Raw genomic sequence first — 16,243 nt, forward strand, 5'->3', positions numbered from 1 at the left:
ATGGTAGGAGCAATAGAACTGGTAGAGGACGAGGTAGCAAAGCTACGGATGGCATGTACAAAACTGATAGGATTTAGTAGTGATAAAGTTGGTCGGGATGCTCCCAGGGTTGAGATCCTTGTAGTGGAGAATGAGAGGGTCTATGATACCTCATTCCTATGTGGACTTGGAAAGTATTTGTCGATGTTACTACGGTTGGACATCTCGACCCCGTATCCGTCTACCAACTTCAAAGGCCCATGGAGCTTATTTTTGTTTACTAATGCATTGTTCTCCAATGATATCTAGACACAGTTCATGACAATCAGTGTAGGCGCATTTTTGCAAATCCACACTCTCAGGGCTGACCGTCTGCTGTTATTGGCCATGTGGGAAAGATGGTTCCCAATGATCATTTCATATGTTAGAGGTGTAGATAGGCATTCGGTCATCAAATTTATTGTTATCACGGGCATCACCATAGATGGAGAGCCTCTACCCCTATCCGTACTAACTATCCCCAAGGTAGACAAGCTGTTGGGTATCAAGAGAGTCCTTGCCTCCATGGTGGGGAAGATGAGTCGGGTTAGCACGGAGGTCTTGATAAGGTTTCTATTTGTCGAGGGGGGATGAGGCTTCCCATACCTATCAGGAGAGGGTAGCTCGCTTCAGTAATGATGATTTTGACGTCATTTTCCTTTTAGTGATGAGGGAATAATAAAAAAGAACTAATGATCAAAAGTTAGAACATAAGCCTGAGATTTGAAATTCATATGTAAATAATATATACAAATATTAAATATTTTGCAAATATTAAATATTTTTTATTTTTTCAATTTTTTTTGAAAAACATGAAACTAAACTAAAATGAAATGCAATGCAATTGTGAGCTAACTTAATGTAAGTTCCATATTTTGTCAATCCCGAGACACATGTTGAGTGTCGGATCGATTTACCAATGAAGACATATGAAGACTCCGTTAAAGCTGCTCAACCGTACATACCTCGACAAAAAGCTTCCATGTGTATGCACAAAGCCTAAGAGGTAATGAGACTACCTAATACCATTTTCCAACACTTAGATGATTGATAGGTCGACCCGTTGTAACTAGGAAAACTCTTTCCTCGACCCGTTCACTCATCGTACCTTTTGGGAATCGAATATGGACATAGAGGGGACATTAAAGATTTGACCACCCTAAAACTATTTTCTATCCTTGGTGTTTTATAGGTGTTATTATATAGGTAAAATCTAGCACACCTTCGAACCGTTTCGACATCGGACTTCCCGAAAGCTAGTTTTGACCAAAAATGATAAAAAGGGTATTTTGGTCATTTTACCCTTTTTTATCATGATCCACCCCTTGGTGGCAGTTTGGGGATATTCTAAATAGTAATATCTATCAACTCCCCGAACAGCATACAAAACGGAGCTACCGTTTGAAAGTTATGGTCAAAACACTCTGTGGGGGCATTTTGGTAATTTACTGATGTGCCTCACTTGTGGCTGACGGTGCCACCGACAGCAAGCGATCAAACGGTCATATTTATGACCGTTGAGCCACGAATTTGCTCTCTTCTCATATATAACAACTCCAACTCATTCATTTGGGTCGGTTGAAGCTTGAGATAAGTAAACCCTCCATTTCTACATACTTTTAACCCTCTCTCTAGCCATGGAAGGGCTCAAACTTCATTGAAAATCCTTTTGACCCTTAGCCCTTCCTTTGGATCAATCCTAGAGAAGATTGCCTCTCTTCTCTCCACATTTTGAGAGTCTTCTCTACTTTCATGAGAGTCTAACTTAGGTGAACCCTTCAACATTCCTAGACTTCTCATTTGATCCCTCTCCGCTCATCAAACGTCACCTTGCACACACATTGGTACATTCATAGAGCAAGGAGCAAAAAGGAGATGATGGTAGGAGTAATTACAAGTAGCCGACAAACTCGAAAGCTTGATTGGAAGATCCAACCGTCGAGACGTACTTGTAAGCTCAAGGACTCCAAGAACTCAAGATCTCCATTGACAAATCTTATGAAGTTGAGTGAGTCTTTGACTTTATTTTTAATTTTAAAAATATATGTATGTGGTTACTTGGTTCAGCCCTCAAAAACCAAGCTCTTGATTAGAATCGAGGATTCTTGACAAGAGTAGAGGTTTATGAGTTTCCGAGGAACAAAACTCACAATTTCGAGAGAATGCATTCTCTCGATCTTAAGGTTTTAGAATTTAGCCTATGTATAAAAATTCTATGTAAAAGGTTTGAGGTGAACCATAAACCCCTTTGATAGTGAACACCAAGTTCCTAGGTAGGAATCTTGAGAGTGGATGTAGGCACGTTGCCGAACCACTATAAAATGCTTGTCTCGTGTTTGTGAAAATGCTTCTATTAGTTTATACTTAGATGAATGTATGCTATGAATGAATACTATGCTAAGTATGTCATACGATGAATGTTTATATTCTAAGAAAATTTCAATTGCATTACAAACTAGAGACTTGCCATAAGAATGGATGTAAGCACATTGTCGATCCATTAGATGACGTATGTTTTGTGCATGTGTTTATAATTCCGCAATTTACACTTGAATGTTTTGAATGTCATGCGATGCCATAAAATGTCGAATAGGTAAATCGTATATGAATGTGTCATTGAATGACATGATTAAATGAATGATTAAATTTCAAGTGTATTTCATTAAATGCATCTTAGAGACATAAGTGCCAAATCGAGGCTAGGTGAATGACTTAGAACACATAGTCAAATTATCAATCTAAGTTAAAATTGGATAAATCGAAAGAAATTTTAATTATCCTATTCACCCCCCCTCTAGGACTAGATATGGTACGAAGCACGTATTTTCACTTAATACCCCAAATCTAAATGAAATATTGTCCTCAATATGCAAGCAGTAAGAAAAAAAAAAGAAAAATGTTATATCACATTTGAAACGGATTAGACATTAATGTGCAAATCTTGTTACAACTAATCTAAAAAGATTGAAGGTTATAACAATTATAATTTCCGCAATAGTTTTGCATAAATGAAATCCTACTTAAGAATTGAAAAATAACCTAAAAACACCTTAATCTAATAATTAAACCCATCATAATTTGAATCTTAACTTTCAGTGGCCTGTACCTTCTTCTCCCCAATATAGGCCAACATCTGTCTCTACTGGTCAATCAACAATTGCTAATCAGTCTGTAGTCTTAATAACACTAATTGATTGATTTGGTTGAGAGTTAACTTGAAGAAGAAGAGAATGAGAAATGGAATAGGGTTAGAGGGTTTTTTTTAAGAAAGTTTTGTTTCCTAACTACACTACTTATTAAAACAAAACACATAGGTTGCTTCCTAAGCAACGCTAAGTTTAATGTCTTCAACCAGACCTATCAAAAAATTCAAATCCTAAGTATTTTCCTAGCATCTAATTTGACGGACACATCAATCAATTTACTACCCCAAATGATAAGAAGACAAATTTTGATTATCGTCAAGACATGAAAATGATCAACATACCTAGTTTATCGTCAGTTCTTAGTGTCATCACCTTTTTTAAATAATTCTCAACCATCGTATTCCCTAAGGGAATGGAAGTTGTAAGATAGGTATGGTCTTTAGAATTTTGTAAAAAGGATAAACTGGATGGGGTACGATGTTAGATCAATAATGGTTGGAATTGGTGTGATTAACAAATTAGAGTTAATCCTTGATTCCTCTGGGACAATAGTCTCCTCTGATAGTAGATCAATTTTCTTAGCCAGATTTGTACAATTGACTAGTTCATTAGAAATTTGAAACATTGATTGACTCTCAGGGGTTATCTCTTTATAAAAATAATCATTCTCTCTTTCTTCTAAGGGCACAGTTAGCTGACCTAGTTGGGCTTCAATTGATAATCTGTTATTAGTCATTGATAGACAATCATCGAATTTCTCAAAAGAATGGAATTAGTCGCTAAGGTTATTTTGAAATAATGGTGGATTTTCTATGATTAAAACATCCTCAATTTCGAATTGATCAATTTTCTTCAAGCTGATTAAGGTTTGATCAATGTCTCGTTGTTGTTGATGGAGCCGTTGTTGTTGAATGAATTATTGTTGTTGGATGAACTGTTATTATTGATTTAACAACTTAGTCATCAAATGACTTTAATGACGACGTTGGAAGAATGGACAAAAATGAGTAACTGGATATTAACTTTGGCTCTATAGCTCTATATTCGAAGAAATGTTAAGAATCATAGGATTGTTAGGAAATTATGGTTAGATTTATTATCAAGGTGTTCTGCATATAATAACCCTCATGGTTATCAAAATGACTATCTTGACTGAACTTGTTCTGATACGGTATGATATCCGAAGAAAACCAATTATCTACGTGGTATGGTTGGTCGAACGAATTAGGTGTCGGCATCCAATAAGAATTGTGAGAATGATACATATTGGCCTACGTAGCACGAAGCATAGGCAGAGTCGGACAACATTTAGGAGAAGGACTGTAATTATCACATAGGACGCACGGGATTCAAGATTCTCTCCTAAACTCCATGACGATGTAAATCTGCTTGTGGTTCTATATCTATTTTAACATATACTACAGACTTGCACACAAGAAACAGAGGAATTCACACGTGATCATTGGGTTCCTACGATTAGACAACTCTTAACTATTTCAAAGTGATAATCTGAGCTTCAAACCCAATTATCTGAAATCGAAAGTAGCCAATTTAATCCCTAATTGAGATGTAGAGCACAATGATAAGCAAAGACACTCTTAAGTAATCTCTCGTCTGAAATAGACGTTGTCTATCCCCCTAGTACTGAAAGCGCCCTCGATCCGCGGGGTGCGCGGATCCGCTTTTGACCCTTGAGGTTTGGGAGTCGCCACCTAGTTATTGTGGTCTAGGAACCAAACTGACTCTAACATGGATAAAAAGAACTAATCTACCACAAAAAATCTGAATTCGGGGATCATGTTACGGGGTTTGAAGGTGTTAGGCACCAACCCCGCCCGGCCAAAGCCGGTCTCTACTAACTTTCCAAATATATCACATTGCTAAAAACCTAGATAAAAATAAAAAAATTACATACCTTTCCGATAGCAAGGATTTTGTTCCCTCAGATTTGACAAAAAGAGCTCCTTGTACTGTATTCCCTTGCTTCGTTCTGTCTCCGGATTTGACTTCGGATCTCCTAGATCAAGGTATCTCCTTGTTTTTGGATCTGAACTCTTCAAGTTTGTTGCGGATTTGGGAGTGTTTTTGGAGGGATTTTAGGTGTTTTCTAGACTAAAATTGAAGAAGGGATGTTAGGTAAGGAGTTGGGGCTCCAAAACTAGGGTTTATGGGAGGCTAGGGGAGCTTCTAGACCTACTTCTCTTAGGGTTTATGATTTGATACGAAAATAGGGTGTGAGCACCTCTATTTATAGAATTTTTTTAAGGTTGATTTGGATAGAGTTAGTGTTTAATTAGAGATCTTTTAATTAGAGTTGTGTTTTAGTTAAAATTGTTTTAGGTAGAATTGTGTTTTAATTAGAATTGTTTTAGGTAGAATTATTTTTAAGTTAGAACTCTATTAGATAGAGTTATTATTTAATTAGAATTCTATTATGACTTTTGGTCTTATTTGATTGACTTTTAATGTTTTGACTTTAGTCTTAATTGATTGACTTTTAATATTTTGACTTCAGTCTTGCTTAGTTGACTTTAATTTTGACTTTAGTCTCACTTGATTGACTTTAATACTTTGACTACAGTCTTGCTTGATTGACTTTAAATTTTGGAGAACCCCCTTCCATTATTTCTTTAATTCTTTGGACCCCCAAATGGAGGGGTCCTTAAAGAAATATCCCACGAACCCTCAACAATTTTACCCGAAAGTCCGATTGATCGATTTTTTAGGTTCAAAATTTTAAATTAATTTCATCAATGTTTCACTTTAATTATTTAATATTTTATTTATTAATTTCGAATTTTTTAATTATGAAAATTGTGAAATTACCATTTTACCCCCGGAGAGGACTTTTCACGTTTTAAGTCGGTTTTTAATGTTCTATGATGTTTTAGAATCGATTTTTCGTAAGGAATTCAATGGAAATATTATTTTGTGTTATTTATAAAAATTTTTGTGTGAAATGATTGTGAACTTTATGAGGGGCATTTTCGTAATTTTGTCAAATTCTGTTAAAATTGGTGAAATGATTTATTTGGTTCCGATTTGTTATTTTATGTGTTCGAGAGAGTTTTCCTAAGCGTAATGTAGGCTCTAGGGTTGTTTTGAGGTTAGAGGTATTTTGGTAATTTGATAATTTTTTAGTGATTTTTATCGTGAAGTTTCTTTTTGGTCTGCAAGATGATGATTTCTATGTTTCTGGGGTCGTATTTTCCTAGCGTAGCGTGGTTTCTAAGGTTTTGTCAACTCGAGATACCTCATCCGGATTTCTGAAACACATCTGGTAACAAAATAAAGCAATGGAATATACATCCATGATTGGGAATCATTGCAATTGGATTGACGAGTTGATTAATCAGGCGAGTGCAAAAATGGGGTGTCTACAGATGCCCCTCTTTGGCAGAGGGTTGAAGCAAGCTAGATAGCAAATCTATTTTGGTAGATAGTGCGATATCTGAATGCCAAAGCTAGTGACAGTTCATTTTGCAGTCTGATTCAGCAATTCGTCAAGGTGTTCGGATCCTTGAGGGTAAAGCTCTCCCCGAATTAAAAGATTGTCAGGTCCTTGATTGAGAGCTCTCACTGACAGTGTCAGATCCTTGAATTTTAGAGAATTCTCCCTGACTAAAAAGTGCAAGTGTGTGCACTGTGTGAAATTGAGTAAAATCTGAGTAAAACAAAACTCGAGAAAATTTGAATGATATTTGAGACAAATCTGAGCAAAAGTTGGGAGAAAGTTAAATGTCCTACTCTACCTACCCTAGGTGAAAGAGTAATAAATTTATATTTTTTTGAGAGTCTTATTATACCTACTCAGAGGGAAAGAGTAATGCACTAAATATTTTTTTGGGAAGTTCTACTCTACCTACCTGGAGTGAAAGAGTAATGAACTATTTTTGTTTTTTTTTTTTTGGAAGTTCTACTCTACCTACTCGGAGTGAAAGAGTAATGAATTAAGCTTTTTAGAAGTCCTACTCTACCTGCCCAGGGTGAAAGAGTAATGAACTAATTTTTTAGGAGTCCTACTCTACCTGCCCAGGGTGAAAGAGTAATGAACTAATTTTATTTTGGAAAGTTCTACTCTACTCTACCTACTCAGAGTGAAAGAGTAATGAACTAAATTTTTTTTGGGAAGTTCTACTCTACCTACCCGAAATGAAAGAGTAATGAACTAAGCTTTTTAGAAGTCCTACTCTACCTGCCCAGGGTGAAAGAGTAATGAACTAATTTTTTTGGGAAGTTCTACTCTACCTACTCGGAGTGAAAGAGTAATGAACTAATTTTTTAGGAGTCCTACTCTACCTGCCCAGGGTGAAAGAGTAATGAACTAATTTTTTTTTTTTTTGGAAAGTTCTACTCTACCTACTCGGAGTGAAAGAGTAATGAACCAAGCTTTTTGAGAGTCCTACTCTACCTGCCCAGGGTGAAAGAGTAATGAACTAATTATTTTGGGAAGTTCTACTCTACCTACTCGGAGTGAAAGAGTAATGAACTAATTGTTTTAGGAATCCTACTCTACCTGCCCAGGGTGAAAGAGTAATGAATTAATTATTTTGGGAAGTTCTACTCTACCTACTCGGAGTGAAAGAGTAATGAACTAAGCTTTTTAGGAACGAACAGGAGATTAACCTCGCATTTGAAATTTTTTTTAATAAAAAGTTGGATTTTATGAAGGTCCGGTAAACATTTTAACTCTCTTTGAATCTAAGGAGTTTTCAAAATTGCTATCAAGAGGGAAACCTTTAATTCAAAGTTAACCTTATCCGTTGGGGTTGAAATTGACCAGGCATCAGAACAAAAATGCCCCTAGTTTGACAAGGAACATTGCACTGGGGATAATCGAATATAATTTGAAAATAAATGCCCTTAGTGTAAGGGGGGAAACTGTACTCTTTAGAAAAAGGAAGTGCCCTTGTTATGAAAGTTTGAAATCCTTGATTACCGCAAGCGCAATAAAGGTTTAACTTTTAATTTTGACTTTTTATATTGAAGATTTTGAGTCAGGCTCAAAGAAATTGGAACAAAATATTTCTTTCTGAAATTCATCATAGAATTTGTTCTTTCTCCCCGTCGGTTCACTTAGGGACATGAAACTCTTCAGATCAATCATAGACGAGATACTTGTATCCACTGAGTCTATATTTGGTTCAAACTGGGTATTGAAACTTGATCATTCGGACTTCTGATATTTCAGCTCGGGCTACCTTTTCAACTTCTCAACTGAACGGAGATTTTCTTTTATTTTTTGATAGCTCTAAGTTTTGCCTAGATCGCCTTTTCAGGTTTTCAATCCAGCGAGCTTGCTCTAGCTTTTGCCTAGATTACCTTTTCAGGTTTTCGATCTAGCGAGCTTACAATTTTTTCTTTTTTCCTTGCTTTGATTGTTGTCAAGGTCATCCTTTCAGATCTTCAACCTTGCGAGCTTACCTTAATTTTTGCCTAAGCCGCCCTTTTTGGGTTTTCAACTTAGCAGATTTTTTTCTTCTTCTTCCCTTCTGAACTTCTGGAGTTGTTGTCTGATCATGCTTTGCTATCTTTCTTGACTTCTCGCACGGTACTTAGGAGGACTTTCATGGGTAAGCTTAGGACTAGGTATAAAAAGAAAGGGATTTTGAGGCTCAAAAACCCAAATGCCCCTTGTGTGACATTTCCTTTTAAATTATTTTCTTTTTCCTTGAATTTTCTTCCCCACTTTGACAATTTTTTTCTTTTGAATTTTTTTTTTAGATTTTTTCTTTGTCGGGGAATCTATTTTTATTTTTTTGATGTGGTCGGGCCTGAAGTAACTTCTCAGGTTGCCTACGTACCCCAGAATTTTGGGATCAGACCAAAACGTAGTTTGAATATTCCCTCCCCTAGGTTAGGTGATCAGGCTAAGAAATAAAAGGCACAATTTTTTTTTGAAAAGGCTGCAAAGGGCTGAGAAAGGAGATAATGAACTGGGTAGCAGGAAAATTGATTCGGCCAAAAATGGCCTCCTTAAATATAGTACCATTTGATCCGGTCAAGGTTGGTTGACTCTGGTAGTTCACCTCCATCATGATCTTGAAGTCTGACGACTTTTCCAGACAGTATTTCCTTAATGAATGAATTTCTTCAATTGGGTTCAGACTTTCTCCTATAATCGAGGAGGAGTGTTCAATTTTCTTTGAAGTCTGATAGTTAAATCCTTGACCTGTAAATGATGAGCTTTGACCTTTTTGTCAAATGCACGGGTGACTCTTCTTAGATAAGCTTGCACATGGTACAGGGCTTTAACTCGTTTTCTTCGATCAAGTTTAATTCTTCATACTACTGACGAACCCAATCTGTTTCTAGCAAATGATTTTCCAACAAGACCCTAAGAGACGAAATTTCCATTTCAACTGGCAAGACTGCTTCCATGCCATACACTAAGGAGTAGGGAGTAGCTCCAGTAGAGGATCAAATTGAAGTTTGATATGTCCATAGTGTGAATGATAATTTTTCTGACCAATCTCGATGTGATTGACACATTTTCCTGATGATAGTCTTAACATTCTTACTAACTGCTTCAACCGTTCCATTGATCTGAGGACGGTAGGGGGTTGATTTGTGCTTCCGGATCTTCAACTTTAAACATAGAGTAATGATTTATGCTTTGAAGTACGACCCATTATCAGATATCAGTTCAAAAGGTACCCTCATATCGAATGATAATATGTGATTTAAAACTCAAGATGTAGTAAGGATAGTGCTGATACATTTTATAACATCTTCTTTAATTCCATCGATATAGACGAGTATCTATTCCGTGTTGAACAACACCCAAGCTTGCACCTAACACATCATCATCAGATCACACGAACAAGTCTTTTGAAATTTCTAAGTAAATTCATTATCCCCTTGTGTTCCTTTAGGGATAAGAGGGTTTCTATTTGAATCTCTTTAGGAAATATTTTCTGTTCCGAGGTCAATAACCTTTGTTTTCTTGATTAAACGTTGAGCCTGACTCTTATCTTCTTGCTCAAGAAAGAAATCTATCCTTGAAGCCAGATTAGTAGTTAATTCATTAATGCGTTCAAGATATTCAAATATTTCCTTTAGCCAATCAAATTCAAAAGGGGCGACAGACACCTCTATGACTCGACAAACTAACTCGACTCGACAGAAAAAGAGTAGACTCGATCTAAAGAAAATATGACATTGAAAAATTGGACTCGAGCTAACTCAAATAAGTCATGAAAACTCAATACAACTACCCACAACGGGCTTGATTAGGACTAAGGATTGAGACATTGCTTATAACCGACAAGACTAAAGTACTATGATCTTCAGGGAATAACTGGGCGATGTTAAGAAATTCTAAAGGATTGATTTGGCGTTGACGTTCGTTCCAACTGACTGGACTAGTAACCCTAGCTAGACGGTGGACGATTGAGCTTAGGTACAATGATAACCCTTAAACCTCTTTGAAGGTGAATTTAACCAATTTCAGTGTCACCCCCTTGATAACATTTTAAAAGAACCCTGAGATTTTATTGAATTTTGTGCACCAATCCATTAAACAATTCATCCGCTCAATGATTATTCAGAAGGAAATAATTTTATTGCACTCTTGGAAATTATTGGAAATAATGTTTTCATTGAATAAAACTTTCACAAATCTGATTATTTTTTTGCAAGTCATTTTCTTTTTAGAAAAACATATTTTGATAATTTTACAAGATCCATGCAAAAAAAATAGGTTTTTGGTGAAAAACATATTTCAAAAATTTTTCATGCAAAAATAGATCTTTTGTAAATCATTTTTCCTTCATTTTCTTTTCTTTCGGAAAACATTTTCTTCTGAAAAATAGTTTGTTATTTGGAAAGCATTTTCTCTTGGAAAATCTTGTTCTTATGGAAAACATTTTCTGGAAAATACTTTTTCTTAGAAAACAACACTTTTTTTGGAAAATATATGTATATTTTTTAGAGAACATTTCTTCTATAAAATACTTTCCTTTTGTAAACCATTTCTCTTCTTTAAAATGGGTTGAAACCCGAATTTAGAAAAGAATTTGATTTCCATTTTGATCTAAATGGCCCGACCCATCATGATTATTGGATCGAGATGGACTGGGTCATTATAAATTATTGTAAAAAATTGATTCTTTATTGGGCGGTCGTGCACCCAATTTTAATTTTCAAAAAGAAAAATTTTTATCCTTGAGGACACCATACATTCTTGATCTCATCATTCACATCACTCACATACATTCATCAATCACATGCATTCATTCAATAAACAACCCGGGAACACCCACGATAAGTTCGAGTCGTGACCTACTGGGAAGGTTTCTAGACTCTAAGCTTACTACGTGCAATGCATTTTTATCTGGCAACCCTTGTCCAAGCACACCTATATACCTTTCGATACGTGGTGAATTGGTTTGATATACCGTATAGGTGATAATCTAAAACCTCAATTCACTTCTCTGAAGCCAAAAACAGTCAGTTTGATCTCCAGTTGAGAGGTGGCGCACAATGCTGAGCAAGGGCCCACTTAAATACCTCTCGTCTAGAATAGACGTAGTCTATCCCCCTCGTACAGTAGGGTACAGCGGGGCAAGATCTTGCTTAGGCACCGATTTTGACCAAGAAGTGCAATTAATATACTTAGACTATCTTTTATACCTACAGGTACGAGTCAAGAGTTGTAGCTTTCATAAATGGTTTGGCATCCCACGAGGGGACCGACCACGTACTAGTACTACGTTGGCAATCGGGACATGTGACTGTGTGGCTTACAATAGGTCAAAGGCTCAGGTCGCTCCAGCCTGGGTGCATCAACATACTTCTCAGAATCACCTGATTAGATGGTATTGATGCCCCCAGTTTGATATACCCTAAGGTACGTGACTGGAGTTGTGGGTTTCATGAATGACGTCGCATCTCCGAATAGATCGGGCCACGCACTAGTGCCACGTTGGCTAAATGGGACGTGTAAGTGAGTAGTAAAACAGTAAACGTGCATGTGGTGTGTGCAAAACAGGGTGGGTGTGTGCCCGGGACTTTTTCAAACAAATGGGCCCATGGATCCAATTAAACCAATCATACGTTTAATCAAAACCAAAATCATTCAAATCATATGAATATTTAATTAAGATCACATTATTCCCATCACATAAGCACATTAACATTACGATCAACATCAATCATGTATTTCAAGCAAGATCATGGTAATTAATCAATAAATATGGCATATGATAATGATCAACAAACATTGCAATATGCATAATTTTTAATTTTTAAGTCCAATCAATGATCACTTTTGGGTGATCCAAAATAAATCGAGATTCCAATAGGTGTTACATTGATGATAGAATGACAATGGTTGAGATGAGCTCACTCTCAAGAACATTAATTGTGCCAACATTAGATAAATTCAGATTTTCTGTGAATTAGGAAAATACAATCTGAACTTGCATCGATGATATCTAAGACTCCCGATAACGAAATCGAGTGAACTCAAGTTCTAAATTAATCTACTCGATGAGATCTACATTTTATTAATAGGTGTCCAGACTTAGTTCTCACCAGAATGTTCTATAAAAACGTTTTAACGTTGCTGTCCAACTTTCATTCAGAAATAATTCCAGATTTACAGATTGAACTTGCATCGATGATATCTAAGGCTTCGATAACGAAATTGAGTGAACTCAAGTTCTAAATTAATCTATTCAATGAGATCTACGTTTTATTAAAGGTTCCCAGACTTAATTCTCACTAAAATATTCTTAAAAAAGTTTTAACATTGCTGTCCCAACTTTCATTCAGAAATAATTCCAAATTTACAGATTGAACTTGCATCGATGATATCTAAGGCTTCCGATAACGAAATTGAGTGAACTCAGATTCTAAATTAATCTACTCGACGAGATCTATGTTTTATTAATAGGCTCCCAGACTTAATTCTCACTAGAATATTCTCTAAAAAAGTTTTAATATTTCTGTCCAACCTTCATCATTCCATCATTTTAATAGGTCAATTTGAATCTTTCATTATTTGGGGTCATCAAAAAGTGATCCTTAATTGAAAAAATAATGAAATACCCAAAATCATTTACAATCAAGACAAAAAGTAAATAAACAGACAAAAAATAAATAAAATAATCCAACTAAATAATAAAAAAATCTAGGTCATCTTGGCAATGCTCCCATACTTGGGGTTTTTCAAGTTTGATCCTCAATAGTCCCCAGTGGAGTCGCCACTGAAAGCGCCCTCGATCCGCGGGGTGCGCGGATCCACTTTTGACCATTGAGATTTGGGAGTCGCCACCTAGTTATTGTGGTCTAGGAACCAAACTGACTCTAACATGGATAAAAAGAACTAATTTACCACAAAAAATTTGAATTCGGGGATCATGTTACGGGGTTGGAAGGTGTTAGGCACCAACCCCGCCCGACCAAAGTCGGTCTCTACTAACTTCCAAATATATCACATTGCTAAAAACCTAGATAAAAATAAAAAATTACATACCTTACCTTTCCGATAGCAAAGATTTTGTTCCCTCAGATCTGACAAAAAGAGCTCCTTGTACTGTATTCCCTTGCTTCGTTCTGTCTCCGGATTTGACTTCGGATCTCCTAGATCAAGGTATCTCCTTGTTTTTGGATCTGAACTCTTCAAGTTTGTTACGGATTTGGGGGTATTTTTGGAGGGATTTTAGGTGTTTTCTAGACTAAAATTGAAGGAGGGATGTTAGGTAAGGAGTTGGGGCTCCAAAACTAAGGTTTATGGGGGGCTAGGGGAGCTTCTAGACCTACTTCTCTTAGGGTTTATGATTTGATACGAAAATAGGGTGTGAGCTCTCTATTTATAGAATTTTTTTAAGGTTGATTTGGATAGAGTTAGTGTTTAATTAGAGATCTTTTAATTAGAGTTGTGTTTTAGTTAAAATTGTTTTAGGTAGAATTGTGTTTTAATTAGAATTGTTTTAGGTAGAATTGTTTTTAAGTTAGAACTCTATTAGATAGAGTTATTATTTAATTAGAATTCTATTATGACTTTTGGTCTTATTTGATTGACTTTTAATGTTTTGACTTTAGTCTTAATTGATTGACTTTTAATATTTTGACTTCAGTCTTGCTTAGTTGACTTTAATTTTGACTTTAGTCTCACTTGATTAACTTTAATACTTTGACTACAGTCTTGCTTGATTGACTTTAAATTTTGGAGAACCCCCTTCCATTATTTCTTTAATTCTTTGGACCCCCAAATGGAGGGGTCCTTAAAGAAATATCCCACGAACCCTCAACAATTTTACCCGAAAGTCCGATTGATCGATTTTTTAGGTTCAAATTTTTAAATTAATTTCATCAATGTTTCACTTTAATTATTTAATATTTTATTTATTAATTTCGAATTTTTTAATTATGAAAATTGTGAAATTACCTTACCGTTTTACCCCCGGAGAGGACTTTTCACGTTTTAAGTCGGTTTTTAATGTTCTATGATGTTTTAGAATCAATTTTTCATAAGGAATTCAATGGAAATATTATTTTGTATTATTTATGAAATTTTTTGTGTGAAATGATTGTAAACTTTATGAGGGGCATTTTCGTAATTTTGTCAAATTCTGTTAAAATTGGTGAAATGATTTATTTGGTTCCGATTTGTTATTTTATGTGTTCGAGAGAGTTTTCCTAAGCGTATGTAGGCTCTAGGGTTGTTTTGAGGTTAGGGTATTTTGGTAATTTGATAATTTTTTAGTGATTTTTATCGTGAAGTTTCTTTTTGGTTTGCAAGATGATGATTTCTATGTTTCTGGGGTCGTATTTTCCTAGCGTAGCGTGGTTCTCTAAGGTTTTGTCAACTTGAGATACCTCATCCGGATTTCTGAAACACATCTGGTAACAAAATAAAGCAATGGAATACACATCCATGATTGGGAATCATTGTAATTGGATTGACGAGTTGATTAATCAGGCGAGTGCAAAAATGGGGTGTCTACAAGTACAACGAGGTACAAGGGGACAGGATCTCCTTAAGCATTGATTTCGACCAAGAAGTTCAATTGGTACAACTTATTTTAGTTTTGCTTAATGAGCTCGGTAGGGCATATAATCGAGTCTGACCAATTTTAATTAAACTTTTGATTGTGAATTCAATTTCCTAAAAGGGCAAGATTCATGTGATGAAATCCGATTCTTATCTTATAGTGTCATCCTCGTAAAGGTGCCCTTATTATTATGTGCAAATCAAGGTATACAATTTAATCATCCAAAGAGAAAGGAAAGGTGTTGCTGTTGTGGGGTCTATCGGAACGTTGAAATAAAATATGAAAATGGTTGTTGTGGGTCTATTGGGGCGTTAAAAGGAGAGAAGAAAGGGGTTGTTGTGGGTCTGTTAGGTGTTGAAAGGAGAGAGGAGAGGGATTATTGTGGGTCTGTTGGGGCATTGAAATGAGAGAAGAGAGGTGTTGTTGTGGGTCTATTAGGGCATTGAAAAGAAAAATGAGAAGGGTTGCTTGGGGGCGATGGAGGTTAATTTCTATTCTTTTTTCTTTTTCTTTTTCTTCTTCTATTTTTTCTCTTTGTTGCCAGTACTATATGATACAGTGAAAGAATGGTTAGAGGGAGAGTGTGGTCTTTTTTTCAACCAAGAGGATGGGTTGCACTTTTTCTTTCTTTCTTTCTTCTTTTTATTTTTTCATTAGACTTTTTGCTGGTTCCTCATCTTTCAACCCCTTTTTTATGAGAATAAAACCCCCATTTATAGTATTATTTTTGTTTTTTCTATTTTTAGAAATTTCCCTTTTAATGTTTCCCCTTTCTTGTATGATTTGTTGGTCGAACCAAAAAATGATGAATATTCCATTTTTTGTTTTCATTTCTTATTTCTATTTTTGTTGGCCAAATTTATGAGGAAAATCCATATATGTTAGTATGTGAGAGTGGAGGGAGTGATCCCATGTTTTTCATTTTGTTCAACATCTATTGGGTAATGATCCCATGAATCTCACATGTTTTGTATCAAAACTTCTCCGATGTCTTTGGCTAATCACGTAGGTTATGTATTTCGGAATTTCATAGTCCTTCAATTGGTCATTCAATCGAGATTTTAGTTAATTACCTTA

The 16,243-nt window shown here is 35.7% G+C and overlaps 1 pseudogene; it reads left to right on the forward strand.

Moving 5' to 3' along the window:
• The window catches only part of LOC147398156 (uncharacterized), a 26,320-nt pseudogene continuing 10,077 nt past the window's right edge, over nt 1-16,243 (forward strand).

Source organism: Akebia trifoliata, chromosome 7 (assembly GCF_017979445.1).
Source record: "Akebia trifoliata isolate Shusen 1 chromosome 7, ASM1797944v1, whole genome shotgun sequence".
NCBI lineage: Eukaryota > Viridiplantae > Streptophyta > Magnoliopsida > Ranunculales > Lardizabalaceae > Akebia > Akebia trifoliata.